At 41.0% G+C, this 15590-nt stretch overlaps 1 long non-coding RNA gene and 1 pseudogene across 5 annotated transcripts in view; both read left to right on the top strand.

Annotated features, from left to right (window-relative positions):
• LOC309606018 overlaps positions 1-15590 on the top strand; it is a 182578-nt gene that overhangs the window by 71068 nt on the left and 95920 nt on the right. The gene's annotated exons all lie outside the window — the stretch shown is intronic.
• Positions 5552-11630, top strand: LOC309606013 (xaa-Pro aminopeptidase 3 pseudogene; annotated as a pseudogene). The gene is made up of 3 exons (XR_014249632.1): positions 5552-6298; positions 6654-6713; positions 7574-11630. The product of XR_014249632.1 is annotated as a xaa-Pro aminopeptidase 3 pseudogene (transcript).

Raw genomic sequence — 15590 nt, 5'->3', positions numbered from 1 at the left:
TCTTCCAATGCTCCATCATCTCTCCTGCTGTGGGAGGTGTACATAAGCTGTCCTCTACCTGGAAAGCTCCTACACTCCCCTCCCCTTCACCAAATCACTGCCCCTCCTCCTTCAGATCCTTCCTGTCTAGGCACGTTCTCCTTTAGACTATCTTTAGCTCCATGTATGTTCCTCTCCTCCACAACACTTATCACAGTGGGTCTTATTTTATTTACATTTATTTGGGTGATTCTTTCATTAATGTTCAACTGTCTCTCCTATTGGAATCAGGTCAGTGACCATGTCTTTTTGTGCTATTGAAAGTTGAATGCCAAGCAGATTTTGACTGACTGACTGAATCAATGAATAAATAATGAATGAGTTAATGAACAAGTTACTGATTACTTTCTGGCTACTCTTGCCCAAACAAAACAAAACAAGACAAATAACAAATAATTGTATATTAATACACTAGGGAAATGGTAAGAGGTGACATGATTAAGATCTTTGTAATATATTTATTGGTCTGTGAGTGTGTGTGTGTGTGTGTGTGTGTGTGTGTGTGTGTTCCAAATAAGTATTGACTTCCACACTGGTCATCTCTTAAAGCTGGACCCTTGTCCCAAAGACATAGCTTAAAATTCAGTGAATTTCTGAAACTCCCCTTTGGAACTTGCCTGAAAAGTCTTAGTAATACTCTATTAAATCTCCTCAATAATGGCAAGACTCCAACCTATGGAGAGAAGTTTTGATTTCTGCAAAAGCCAACTGACATCTTGTACCAAGTCTGATGAATGAGCGTGGAGACCAAGCCAGACAGGGGTGTTTAGGTCAAAAATGAGGTAAAACTTAACGGGAACCAAATCTCTCATGTGTCTCCAAAACTGGCTCTAAAGGTAATTCCAAATGCTCTCTGAGCCCTTGCATTTGCAGCAAATGTTGAGAAAGGAGACAAGCCTCCAATGGGACTGTTTTGAAAGATAAGTTTAGTTGGTTATTCAAAAACGTTTGTGGAAAATCAACCTCCACAAACAAATTCCTCAGAATGACAATCCCACCTCCCAACAAGGTGGTGCTTTTGAGTTTGTAAAGGGCTTCCCTCTAATTGATCAAGAGACATCCCTTTCAACAAGTACCCACTCTAAGAGATTTTGCTATTTTCATTTTGAAGAGCAAGGCAAATGGGGTTGAGAAGGTGAGGAAATGAAATCCAAGCTCTCCTGGGGTCATGAGTCATGAAGGCTTTAATGAAATCTAACACCTCCCAGCACTAAGCATGACTGGAAAAATAAATACCAACTCCCCGAGACAGCATCACAATGTGTTCCAGCCAAGAGTAGACGTCCCTCAGAGCCCACCTGTTTGTGCTTCCTCATCTCGGATCTGCCGGGGCCTGCCCCAGGATTGAGAAACAAAACTCAGCTCTGAAATTCCATTGGCACCACCAGAATGTTCGCCTAGTGGCTTCTGGGTGGGACGGGAAGAGAAAAAGTATTTTCTGAGCCCCACCTTAAATATGCAGGAGCCAAGTGCAAGGAGCTTCAGAGCCTAGAGCACTGGATCATGTGATCTGCTTTATGGCCCTTCAAATGCATCAGGAAGAATCGAAAATGGATACGCTGGGGAGTCCTGGGAAGCTTGTGTCTTGAGGGCTCTCCATCTTACCACTCATAACCATCTGGTGTCGAATCTAGTTTCCGTTTCAGAATTTCAGTGCCATAAATTGGTCTAAACATGTTTTGCCTCCTTGCTAGCACTTATAAATTAGCTTTTGACTCCCAATCTAGAGTGTAAAGCATTTCAGCTCTTTGGAGCACTCTCTCCTCTATTGTTAGTGTGAATCAGGAGACACAAAGACCAAAGAAGCCATCTAAGATTCACAGAAATGCGTTCTTCGCTGTGGTGGCAACAGAAGTTCAAGGGAGTCAAAAACATGGTCTGGTCCTAGGTGGAGGCAGCCTAGCCAGAAAGACAACCAAACCAGGAGAAGTCAGAAGTTAGACCAAGATGATAAAGCAAAATCTTAGAAGTAGCATTAATCTGGGAATTGCTCAAAACACTCCAACTAACCAAAACGCCCTCAAATGTCTAGTATCAGGGCCATTGACTGAAGGGAAATCTTTTTTCTGGTCTTGGGCCTTGGCAACCAATAGAATCAGGGGTGTTTCTCTCTCCCATTTGTTAGATTCATTTTTACCCTGTCCCTTAGAGAGGTCTGCTTCCTTCTGGAATCTATTATAACTGGTGTGACCACAATTTATTGGAGACACATTGGAACATAAAAGTGGCCACTATTAATAATTTTTTTCTGGGAAGTGGGTGTCAACCTGCGACCGTCCCAAGAAATCTAGGACTTGCCACCCTCCTTGTAACAGATGCATCCTCAGTGGATGCATCTGTTGTTCCATGTTTCCCAGGGAAGGAAAACAAGTAGAATGATACCCCTTTCTGAGCCAAATGAAACCAACTACCATGTGCTCAAGCTGGTGTCTAACATACAACAGGTCGTGAAATCACAAACCACGTCACCCACCATGCCTTGACAAACAAGAAAAGACTTGATATTTATCAAGACAGCCAGATGTTTGCCTCCATAAGTAAACATCCTTTGTCCAGAGGCCCAGGGAAAGCCACCACCTTCCCTATGTAGACATCCAAACCCCCATTTCTCCACACCTGCCCCACCCCTAAACCCATCTATTTTCCAAGGGAGTGGAGCACCTTCCGTGACCATGATGATGGGAAGCATCTGTGGATAATTGGGTTTAAGGATGTGATGACAGATTTTCTGATGTTCGTTTAGTTTAACAAGATGGTCAATGCTATAGCAGTGTTTCTCATACTTGAATGTTCATAAGACTCACAGTGTTTTGTGAAAATGCAGATTCTATTGCAGGGAGTCTGGGGCAGCACCTGAGGTACTGCCTTCTAACAGGCTCCCAGGAGATGCTGAGGCAGCTGGCCAATGGCCCACACTGAGTAGAAAGGGTCTGCAGCATTTATTGTAAAGGCTTAACTATATCTTAGATGTCTTTAGTGCTGACATGAGGGAAAGCATGTCAATGAAATCTGTACCCACAAGGCAACATGGTGGAAGGAAAGGGGGGGGAATAGAGGAGAAATAGAGGGGGAAAGAAAGAAGGAAGAGAGGGAAGAGGGAAACAGAAGAGAGAAAAAAGAAGAGAATAAAAATATACAAAATTAAGTTAGGCTAGAGAAGAAGAAATAACTGAGGGTTAAGTGGGTTCCTTTGGCATAAGTGGGAAGAAGCAGCTCGATCCTCATAGCCTATAGCACCAGCGGGCCACAGCTATAAAACTCTCAAAATCTTTTATTTTCACAATTGTTGGCCAATTACTTACACACCTATAGGATAGTGTCCTCTAGTCCAGTGACCTCCAAACTTTCTGATCACGGCTCCCCTGAGAAATACACTTTACGCTGTGACTCACCACACACATACACACACACACACACACACTCATTCTACAAATACCTTACAGAATAATACTTAACCATTAATATTAGCAAAAGGATATTTCCTATTCAATTCAATGTCATACTCTAACCTATTCATGTTTCAATTGATCAAATTGCAGTCTGATAGAGGGAGACACTTGCCTAAGGTCATAGGGCTGGTTGTGAGCAAGGCGGAGACTGGGACCCAGGCTCCAACCTCACTTTCCATCTGTTTCACAGGCACTGTGCCTTGACTGAGTGCACTTGACAACACAAACTCCAGAAATGGATTTCAAGGCAAGTTAACAAGCTGAGATTTAGGCTATGTGTTAGGATAATATTTTTTTATATTAACAGTTTCTCTTTTTATTTTATGCTTCATTATCCCCAGGCCTCACCACCTAAGTAATAGTACTCTCCATAATCATTGCCTTCTAGAAAGGATGAGATAGTGCAGAAAAGTAGAAATCGTCTTTAGGTCTCTTCTTGGCTTTAGTATGTAAAAACTTAAGCCAATAAGAGAAGATTTAGAGTTTAGCCAGAAAGGATAACTGTATTTGAAGAGAGATCTCCCAGCCCCCAGCCACAAGTCATGAAAAAGATATCCCAGGTGAGGGTGAGGTAGAAGGATGAGATACAAGAAAGGGTTAATGATATAGGAAGTGTCCAATGGAAGGGTCTGTCTCATCTTTCCGGTATAGGTTCTCAAGGAGGCATCCAAACTCTAGACACTTTGGAAGGAGACAGGAATATCCCACGACAGAATGACAACAAGCCATGTGCAGGCAGGAGGACCCCTTCCAGCCTTGCCCTGTGGCCCAGAGAAGCGTGCAAAAGGTGGAAAATAGCACTGACCCAAAAGGGCAAGGCAGATAGGAAAAAGAATGTCTCAACGATAGTCAAGGTGCATGGAAAACCAGCCAATGGCACCAGATGATATAGGTCCCAGTGCCTTGGTACTTTGTAAGCTCACTCAGAATTTAAATACAATGTTGAAGAAAGTGGCAGGTCCCCACATTGGCTGAGATTTTGTTTCAACTCCCTATGCAAAGTGATGGCCCAGAAAAAGTTCAACTAGTGAGCAGAAACTAAGAAAGTCTTATTTCTTGAATGCATGAGTTGATGAACCAAGTCTTTTCTTTTTTTCTGTTTCTATGATGGCATGTGGATACAGTTTTTTTAAGAAAGAAACAATAAACAACAACAGTTACTTCTGAGAAGAGGCTTTGACTTTCACTGAATAAATTTTTATATCATTTGCATTTTCTAAATATGCATAAATCTTAGCTTTGTAGTTTTTAAGTTCTTCTGGAGTTAACATAAGCAATAGAAATTATGTATTAAAATTGGAATTTAAAACAAGGATAATATTTATGGAATATATATAGTCTCAAGAATGTATGAAAATTTTCTAGAAGAATGCACGAGAAACTGTTAACACCTGTTGAGACAATAGGTTGGTGGTAGGAAAGAGACTTACTATTAATGTACGATTTGAATGTGTTTTACCATGTTATATATTTATTTTTTTTAATTTTTTTAACATCTTTATTGGAGTATAATTGCTTTACAATGGTGTGTTAGTTTCTGCTGTATAACAAAGTGAATCAGCTATACATACACATATATCCCTATTATTTATTACTTTTTCAAATTAAAAACGATGTGCTCCAACATTGGCTTCTTCTTTTGCTGACCTCCCATCATACCACATCTGCACTACACAGATGGGCACTTGTGGTCCTTCGTCACTTCAGAGAGCACAAGCTTCTCCAGTTGGATGGTAATGATGTTGAGAATGAACGTCATCTAAGCCCTCTTGGTAGTTCCCACAGCACTAAGCACAAGGATGAGTATATAGTAAGCATTTAATAGCTACTCGTTGATGGACTTTTTGTCATGGCATTTATATATGTATTTGTGTAAGTATTTGCTTAATGATTTGCCCCCCACTCACTGAACAAATTGGGGAATTAATGACCATTTTGCTTACCATTGGATCCCTGGTACTTACCTCGGGACCTGGTATATGGTAGGTGCTCAATAAATATTTCCTGAATTTTCTGCCTTTCCTTCCTGAAGTGCAAGCATGGCGGTAATGCCTTGACTATTCTCAGCAACTAAGCTTGTTCCCGCAGTAGCAAGCGCCCGCAGCCTCTCCGGATGCATGTCATGTTCACAGCGAAGGTACTCCCTGCAGCCCATCTGAGAGAGGAGGATTCCAAACCGATACTTAGGCCAGCCCAGGCCCTTTACACACCCACACCTCCTCAGACCAGGGGAGGTGACGCCAGGACTATCCCAGGTGGAATATACACTTCGTAGACACAAACTAATATCTCTGATCCCCAAGGAAGCACAAGGGCAGAGTGGTACAGACCACACAGTGGTACTGCTGTCCAACCCTACATACTATATGAGCGATGATATCCCCTATACTTTCCACCAAGACAACAATTTCCTGTACCTGTGTGGATTCCAAGAGCCTGATAGCATTCTGGTCCTTCAAAGCCTCCCCGGCAAGCAGTTACCAGCACACAAGGCAATGCTTTTTGTGCCTCAGAGAGATCCCAGTCAAGAACTTTGGGATGGCCCCCGATCTGGTACTGATGGAGCAACAGCTCTAACTGGAGGGGACGAAGCCTATACGCTGGAAGAATTTCAACATCTTGGACCGAAACTGAAAGCTGAGACACTGTGGTATGACTGGATGAGGCCCGCTCACACACAGCTCCACTGTGACTGCATGCAGCGGTTGGCAGAGCGCAAAGCCAGGAGCAAGAACAAGGTTTGGGCTGTGCAGCAGCTGGTACAGCGTCTCAGGCTGATCAAATCTCCTGCAGAGACACAGAGAATGGACTTGAGGACACGGCGAGGGGGAGTGGTAAGCTGGGACGAAGTGAGAGAGTGGCATGGACATATATATACTACCAAGTGTAAAACAGATAGCTAGTGGGAAGCAGCTGCATAGCACAGGGAGATCAGCTCGGTGCTTTGTGACCACCTAGAGGGGTGGGATAGGGAGGATGGGAGAGAGATGCAAGAGGGAGGAGATATGGGGATATATGTTTATGTATAGCTGATTCACTTTGTTATACAGCAGGAACTAACACACCATTGTAAAGCAATTATACTCCAATAAAGATGTTAAATATATATATATATATATGAATGCCCCCCCAAAAAAATCTCCTGCAGAAATTTAACGAATGCAGATTGCTAGGAAGCTGACATCACAGGCTTTCATAGAGACCATGTTTGCCAGTAAAGCCCCTGTAGAGGAAGGCTTTCTTTTTTTTTTTTTTTTTTTTTTTGTTAGCTTCTGCTTTATAACAAAGTGAATCAGTTATACATATACAATATGTTCCCATTTATCTTCCCTCTTGCATCTCCCTCCCTCCCACCCTCCCCATCCCACCCCTCTAGGTGGTCACAAAGCACCGAGCTGATCTCCCTGTGCTATGCGGCTGCTTCCCACTAGTTATCTATTTTACATTTGGTAGTGTATATATGTCCATGACACTCTCTTACCCTGTCACATCTCACCCCACCCCCTCCCCATATCCTCAAGTCCATTCTCTAGTAGGTCTGTGTCCTTATTCCCGTCTTGCCACTAGGTTCTTCATGGCCTTTTTTTTTTTTTTTTCCCTTAGATTCCATATATATGTGTTAGCATACTGTATTTGTTTTTCTCTTTCTGACTTACTTCACTCTGTATGACAGACTCTAACTCCATCCACCTCATTACAAATACCTCCATGTCATTTCTTTTTATGGCTGAGTAATATTCCATTGTATATATGTGCCACATCTTCTTTATCCATTCATCTGTCGATGGACATTTAGGTTGCTTCCATGTCCTGGCTATTGTAAATAGAGCTGCAATGAACATTTTGGTACATGACTCTTTTTGACCTATGGTTTTCTCAGGGTATATGCCCAGTAGTGGGATTGCTGGGTCGTATGGTAGTTCTATTTGTAGTTTTTTAAGGAACCTCCATACTGTTCTCCATAGTGGCTGTATCAATTTACATTCCCACCAACAGTGCAAGAGTGTTCCCTTTCCTCCACACCCTCTCCAGCATTTATTGTTTCTAGATTTTTTGATGAACTACAATGAGATATCTCACACCAGTCAGAGGAAGGCTTTCTTTATGCTAAGTTTGAATTTGAATGCCGGGCCCGTGGTGCAGACATCTTAGCCTACCCACCTGTGGTTGCTGGAGGTAATGGGTCAAACACTCTGCACCATGTGAAGAACAATCAACGCATCGAGGATGGGGAAATGGTGCTGCTGGATGGAGGTTGTGAGTCTTCTTGATATGTGAGTGACATCACTCGTACCTGGCCTGTCAATGGCAGGTTCACGGCACCTCAGGCAGAACGTTATGAAGCTGTTCTAGAAGTCCAGAGAGATTGTCTGACCCTCCGCTCCCCTGGAACAAGCTTGGATAATGTCTACAGCATGATGCTAACACTGATAGGACAGAAGCTTAAAGAGTTGGGGATCATGAAGAACATTAAGAAAAATAATGCCTTCAAGGCTGCTCGAAAATACTGCCCGCATCACGTTGGCCATTACCTCGGGATGGATGTCCACGACACCCCAGATGTGCCCCGCTCCCTCCCTCTGCAGCCTGGTATGGTAATCACAGTGGAGCCAGGTATTTATATTCCGGAGGATGACAAAGATGCCCCTGAGAAGTTCCATGGTCTTGGTGTACGAATTGAGGATGATGTAGTGGTAACTGAGGACTCGCCTCTCATCCTTTCTGCAGATTGTCCCAAAGAGATGAATGACATCGAACAGATATGCAGTAGGGCGACCTACTTCATGGCGACCCACATGCATACCAGGTTCAGGAGGGGTGGACGTTGGCCTCTGTGCACGTGTGCTTTCTGGGGGTCTCTGTGTGGACATTTATATATGTGTTCCACTGGGGAGTGCAGCAGCTATATGAGTGTATGTAATTGTGTATATGGTCTTTTCTGTTTTATGTAGCTAGAAAGCTGGGAAAATGAATTTTTGGATTGTATATTACTGCAACTTTAGTAACATTAATTCTGTAGAATTAGTGACTCAGACAAGTTTAGTTTTAAGATGTAAAGAAAGATCTTGGTTACATATGTCCATGCATTCCAGTTAACACATGGATAAATTCTCTCCTTCTCTCCAGGTCCTTCCCCTTCTGCACTTTTCCTGAGATCCATGTAATATCATAAGATTTTTGGATAATGCTTATATATTTTGAGCCAATCACCAAGGTCTTTGCCTACACTGAAAACCACCCATCAGTGATTGTGGGTGGCCAGTACGTACTTTCCATAACACCTGCCTACGTATCCAGGAGCCCACGTATCTACCGGAGCCACGTGAGCCCTCAGGGCATTGGTGTCCTACAGTCACACCATTCAGCCACAGTCCAGATTCCAGCAACACTAGCTATTGAACAAAACATCTTTGAGCCTTTCTTACTATTTGGTTGCCTGGGACCTGGAAGGTGTTTAGATTCTTGATAAGGAAGGAAATGAAAGAAAGAAAAGTATATCTGTGTCTGCTATAGATCCAGACCGCCATCCATCTGTTCTCAATCTAAAGATGATTCCTTTCCCAGACATCCATGCTTTCTTTATAGATTCTTAATGCATTGACCCTCAGAGCACACCCTTGAAGCTGCTTCCCTGGCCAAGGGCAGATCCTCTACTTACCCTATTAAAGTCAGAGGAATGGCATCCAGTATTCAGACAGACACCCTGGTTATCATTCTGTGATTTCCTCTAGTGCCAATAAAAACAAAATATGCAACCTACCCAGTACCTGTAAACACCCTGTGATCCTTTTCTTCCTTGGACGTTAGCACTAGAAAGACAATGGTAAAGACTCATGTTTCCCTCAACACAGCACTGGATGCAATTATATAAAACTCACTTTGCAAAGTGAACAGGGCTAGACTACTGCAGATAGGTTATTTGGGAGCTTCTGTCATAAGGGGAAGCTTTAAGAACTAGTGTGTTCCCCTCCTTTAAACCTGAATATGAGCCCAAGATGTATAAAACATGCTGATTGTTAGGACATAAATTCGAAAATTTTTAAGAGAATATTTGCTTTAGGGAAGAACGGGCTAGGAGATTAATACTCCTTGCAGAAAGAGAAAAACAAATACAGTATGCTAACACATATATATGGAATCTAAGGAAGAAAAAAAAAAGAGGTTATGAAGAACCTAGGGGCAAGACGGGAATAAAGACACAGACCTACTAGAGAATGGACTTGAGGATATGGGGAGGGGGAAGGGTAAGCTGGGACAAAGTGAGAGAGTGGCATGGACATATATACACTACCAAACGTAAAATAGATAGCTAGTGGGAAGCAGCCGCATAGCACAGGGAGATCAGCTAGGTGGTTTGTGACCACCTAGAGGGGTGGGATAGGGAGGGCGGGAGGGAGGGAGATGCAAGAGGGAAGAGATATCGGAACATATGTATATGTATAACTGATTCACTTTGTTATAAAGCAGAAACTAACACACCATTGTAAAGCAATTATACTCCAATAAAGATGTTAAAAAAAAAAAAAAAAAACACTCCTTGCAGTGCTAGAGGTTTGCCCGTCTTGTCAGAGAAACCCAAGGTACAGAGCCCAAAGCAGACAGGCAGTGACTTCATCAGGAGACAAAGGTAATGTTAGCGACCAAAGTGATGCAAATTGTGTCCTGACAGCGCTCACCCGCAAATGCTCGGCTTTGCTCAGCAGCTGTGGGGATGGCTGGCTGCACAGCTGGAGTCATCATCCCTGCGCCCGCCCCCCTCACCCCCCTCCAACTTCTCAGTCCTGGGCTTGTGACTTTCTAAGAGGGGACTGAAAAGAAACCCACAACTCTGGCTTCTCACTCCCTCGGCCTCTATGGCCTCAACAACCTTTCTCTGGAATTCGGTTTCCTTTGTTCACTTACAATCCTGGAATAAGGAATTTCCTCTTCTTCCTATAAATCATCTTCTGTAGTCTTCAACTTTCTAGCTAAAAGCTTAGGTGGCTCTTATGAACAGCAGCCTACTTGGACATGAAACAGACTTCTTCCGGCTGGATTCCTGGCAAGTTCTACAGGTGTTGCAAGTCACACGTAGGACGACCGTTGTGGAATTCTTCTGGTGATTTATAATCCCTGACCCAGGCATCTTGTCCTTTGAGTCCCCGATTAACCGCAGCAGCTAACATTTGCATCAGACGATCAGGACCTTCAAGAAATGACACAGTGAACGTCTCAGAGCAGTGGTTTAGGGACTGTCTGATCGATTCAGGATTGGTTGAGCAGATAATTTTGCACAGTGCTGGAATCTCGTTCATTCTTAGCCTTACCACAGACATGCCACACATTTCCCTCCATGTTTCAGTATAATAAATACTTCATATATACACCAAGCTCTTCTAATGAAAACCTTAATTTTTAAAAACATGCTTCAAATGTTACATTGGAATTTTTCTCCCTGAATTGAAGAGATACAGCTGAAATATTAACAATAATATTAACAATAATCTAAAGGAAAGAAGTATATCTAGATGGCCTCTGCCACATAATTTTATGGTTTTACTTCAGGAATTGTTGTTTTTCTCTACAATTAAACTGGGACTGGGTTTTTTATTTGAAACACAGCAGTAGAAATAGAATAATAGCTCTCCTCTTCCCATAGTCATACCCAAGTTAGGAAGGTGCTTCTCATGGTGACTTAAAGTTCTCTTTGTGTGTCTTCTTTCAAAATATTGTTATCTTTTTTATTAATTTTTGTAAGGTCAGAAAAGGAAAACTCCTACTATAGACATTATATCTTAATTGGGTTTAAGATCCATAAAATAAGTTAAATCCCCAGATAAAGACATTGCAACTCATTAAAATAGAAAAATTGGGCTTTGTTATGTTTTTCAAAACAGACATAACCAACATCCTCCTTAGCTTTCTTAATAATAGAAAGATTGCAAATATGATGCATGAGTGCTGCCTTTCCCTGTCCTGTGTCCATGTCACATAAGTACAGCATAGTGGCTGTCCCACCAGTTTCAGCTGTGACCTCAGAGTCCTTTGTAACACAGTGTTTCCAGTAACTGCTATCCATAAAACAAGAGTTGGGATTTGAGTGAGACTCTGTCTACCATCCCTCAACTGGCATATGATCAATGATAAGGTAACTTATTTGTGTGTGTAAAGAGGTTTCCAAGCAACCTCTTGCTTGGAAGAGGTTTTTACGGTGTGTTTTTTGTTTTGTTTTGTTTTGTTTAACTTTAGTTTCCTGAAGTGGGATCTGTATCCCAAAACTTAAGCTGATAGGGTTAAGTTTTAAGCCTGGACAAATATACTTCCAGCTGAAGTGTTTACTAATCCTAATATGAGAAGGTGAATACATCATTAAACCCTAATTGTAGAGCAGAATTCCACTGTCACAAAGCACATGTGTCTTCCTGGCTCCTCTCACCTCTGCCTATGTGTCACTGGGGAGCTTGGGGTAAGCATCAGTATTATGCAGATCAGGGGTCCCCACTGAAACCAAGGCTTCTTGGGGTGTGCTTCATGAGAAGCTGAGAAAACTGCAGTCTTTGTGAGCATTTCTTAATGCTTTGTATGACTTTTGTGCAATTATGTAAGTTCAATTTGGACAAAATGCTGTTACTTTTTAAGGCCCTATTGACTGAAAGTAGATATGTCATTCCCCAACAAGGGAAGACCATTTGTTACTGTCATTTTAAAAATAAACTATAAAACAATGTAAAAAATTAAATAAATATTTCCTGAAGAATAAAATAATAAATGAAGGAATAAATAGACCATAGCACACCAGAGATTCATACCACTTCCCTGAGTGTCTCCAAGTGCATTTTACTCTTTCCATTTGGACTGTGTAGACAAATCATTACCCAGTGAATTTAGTTTCTTGTAAGCACTGAAAGCATAACCTCATCTGCCCCTTGAGTCACAGGCCAGGAATTCTGTCACAGGGATGAATGTCCAGGATTTCCCTGAAGACTTAGCCCTGGTGGAAACAGTAAGTTGTTTTTCCAAAACAAATAATTCCCAACAGCAACATTTATTTCATTTATTTTTATTTGAAATTTTACAGAAGGAAGCCAGAGTTACCGTTAGAGGTTCATGTTAGATTTTTTCGGTCCAAGATCTTGAGTTAAATAAATCCTCTCCAGAAAGGTTGCCAGATTGGTATGTTTTAGGATAGTTGGGGGAAAATTGCTCCGGCAATTCTATAAGAAACAAAGAACAAACAACGCTAAAGGGAACTACAATAAATAAAGGGAGTGGTTATGTCTATGTGGTAGTATTCAAGTGATTTTTTATTATCTATTAATTCTAAAATTGATATATATTATTAGGATAATCATGAAAAACATTTATTTCTTCCTGCCCTCCCATTCCCAAACTGCTCCTCCTCCTAGTCTTCCCAGTTTGGTGAGTAGGACCATGGGCCCCACACTCGTTTTTGTTTTTTTTAATTTTTTTTTTTAACAGTTTTACTGGAGTATAATTGCTTTACAATAGTATGTTAGTTTCTGCTTTATAACAAAGTGAATCAGTTATTCATATACATATATTCCCATACCTCTTCCCTCTTGCGTCTCCCTCCCTTCTAGCTGGTCACAAAACACCGAGTTGATCTCCCTGTGCTATGCGACTGCTTCCCACTAGCTATCTGTTTTACATTTGGTAGTGTATATATGTCCATATATACACTACCACTCTCTGACTTTGTCCCAGCTTACCCTTCCCCCTCCCTGTGTCTTCAAGTCCATTCTCTAGTAGGTCTGTGTCTTTATTCTCATCTTGCCCCTAGGTTCTTCATGATCACTTTTTTTTTAGATTCCATATATACGTGTTAGCATACGGTATTTGTTTTTCTCTTTCGGACTTACTTCACTCTGTATGACAGACTCTAGGTCCATCCACCTCACTACAAATAACTCAGTTTCGTTTCTTTTTATGGCTGAGTAATATTCCATCATATATATGTGCCACATCTCCTTTATCCATTCATCTGTCGATGGACACTTAGGTTGCTTCCATGTCCTGGCTATTGTAAATAGAGCTGCAATGAACATTGTGGTACATGACTCTTTTTGAATTATGGTTTTCTCAGTGTATATGCCCAGTAGTGGGATTGCTGGGTCATATGGTAGTTCTATATTTGGTTTTTTAAGGAACCTCCATAATGTTCTCCATAGTGGCTGTATTAATTTACTTGCCACCAACAGTGCAAGAGGGTTCCCTTTTCTCCACACCCTCTCCAGCATTTATTGTTTGTAGATTTTTTGATGATGGCCTTTCTGACTGGTGTGAGGTGATACCTCATTGTAGTTTTGATTTGCATTTCTCTAATGATTAATGATGTTGAGCATTCTTTCATGTGTTTGTTGGCAATCTGTTTATCTTCTTTGGAGAAATGTCTATTTAGGTCTTCTGCCTATTTTTGGATTGGGTTATTTGTTTTTTTAATATTGAGCTGCATGAGCTGCTTGTAAATTTTGGAGATTAATCCTTTGTCAGTTGCTTCGTTTGCAAATATTTTCTCCCATTCTGAGGGTTGTCTTTTCGTCTTGTTTATGGTTTCCTTTGCTGTGCAAAAGTTTTTAAATTTCATTAGCTCCCATTTGTTTATTTTTGTTTTTACATCCATTTCTCTAGGAGGTGGGTCAAAAAGGATCTTGCTGTGATTTATGTCATAGAGTGTTCTGCCTATGTCTTCCTCGAAGAGTTTGATAGTGTCTGGCCTTACATTTAGGTCTTTAATCCACTTTGAGTTTATTTTTGTGTATGGCGTTAGGAGTGTTCTAATTTCATTCTTTTACATGTAGTTGTCCAGTTTTCCCAGCACCATTTATTGAAGAGGCTGTCTTTTCTCCATTGTATATTCTTGCCTCCTTTATCAAAGATAAGGTGACTGTATGTGCGTGGGTTTATCTCTGGGCTTTCTATCCTGTTCCATTGATCTATATTTCTGTTTTTGTGCCAGTACCATACTGTCTTAATTACTGTAGCTTAGTAGTATAGTCTGAATTCCGGGAGCCTGATTCCTCCAGCTCTGTTTTTCTTTCTCAAGATTGCTTTGACTACTCAGGGTCTTTTGTGTTTCCATACAAATTGTGAAATTTTTTTGCAAGGATTCTTCAATATACTCAAATCAATCAATATGATACACCATATTAACAAATTGAAGGAGAAAAACCATATGATCATCTCAATAGATGCAGAGAAAGCTTTCAACAAAATTCAACACCCATTTATGATAAAAACCCTCCAGAAAGTAGGCATACAGGGAACTTACCTCAACATAATAAAGGCCATATATGACAAACCCACAGCCAACATCATCCTCAGTGGTGAAAAACTGAAAACATTTTCACTAAGATGAGGAAAAAGACAAGGTTGCTCACTCTCACCATTATTATTCAACATAGTTTTGGAAGTTTTAGCCACAGCAATCAGAGAAGAAAAAGAAATAAAAAGAATCCAAATCAGAAAAGAAATAAAGCTGTCACTGTTTGCAGATGCCATGATACTATACATAAAGAATCCTGAAGATGCTCCCAGAAAACTACTAGAGCTAATCAATGAATTTGGTAACATAGCAGGATACAAAATTAATGCACAGAAATCTCTTGTATTCCTATACACTAAAGATGAAAAATCTGAAAATGAAATTAAGAAAACACTCCTATTTATCATTGCAACAAAAAGAATAAAATACCTAGGAATAAACCTACCTAAGGAGACAAAAGACCTGTATGCAGAAAATTATAAGACACTGATGAAAGAAATTAAAGATGATACAAATAGATGGAGAGATATACCATGTTCTTGGATTGGAAGAATCAACGTTGTGAAAATGACTATACTACCCAAAGCAATCTACAGATTCAATGCAATCCCTATCAAACTACCACTGGCATTTTTCACAGAGCTAGCACACACTCTCTTAAGACCAAAACCTGGGATGATCTTAGTTTCTTCACTTTGCCTCATCTTCCACAGCCAATGGAGCACTGCTTACTGATCTTATTGTTGGTATTTGCCTTCATCAGCTCAGGCTGCTATAACAAAGTGCCGTATGCTAGATGTTAAAGCAGACATTTATTTCTCAAAATTCTGGAGACTGGG

The sequence above is a fragment of the Balaenoptera borealis genome (assembly GCF_965194805.1).
Source record: "Balaenoptera borealis genome assembly, chromosome: 11".
Lineage (NCBI taxonomy): Eukaryota > Metazoa > Chordata > Mammalia > Artiodactyla > Balaenopteridae > Balaenoptera > Balaenoptera borealis.
Note: the sequence above shows the minus strand (reverse complement) of the source record. Positions and strands in the feature narration are given on the sequence as shown.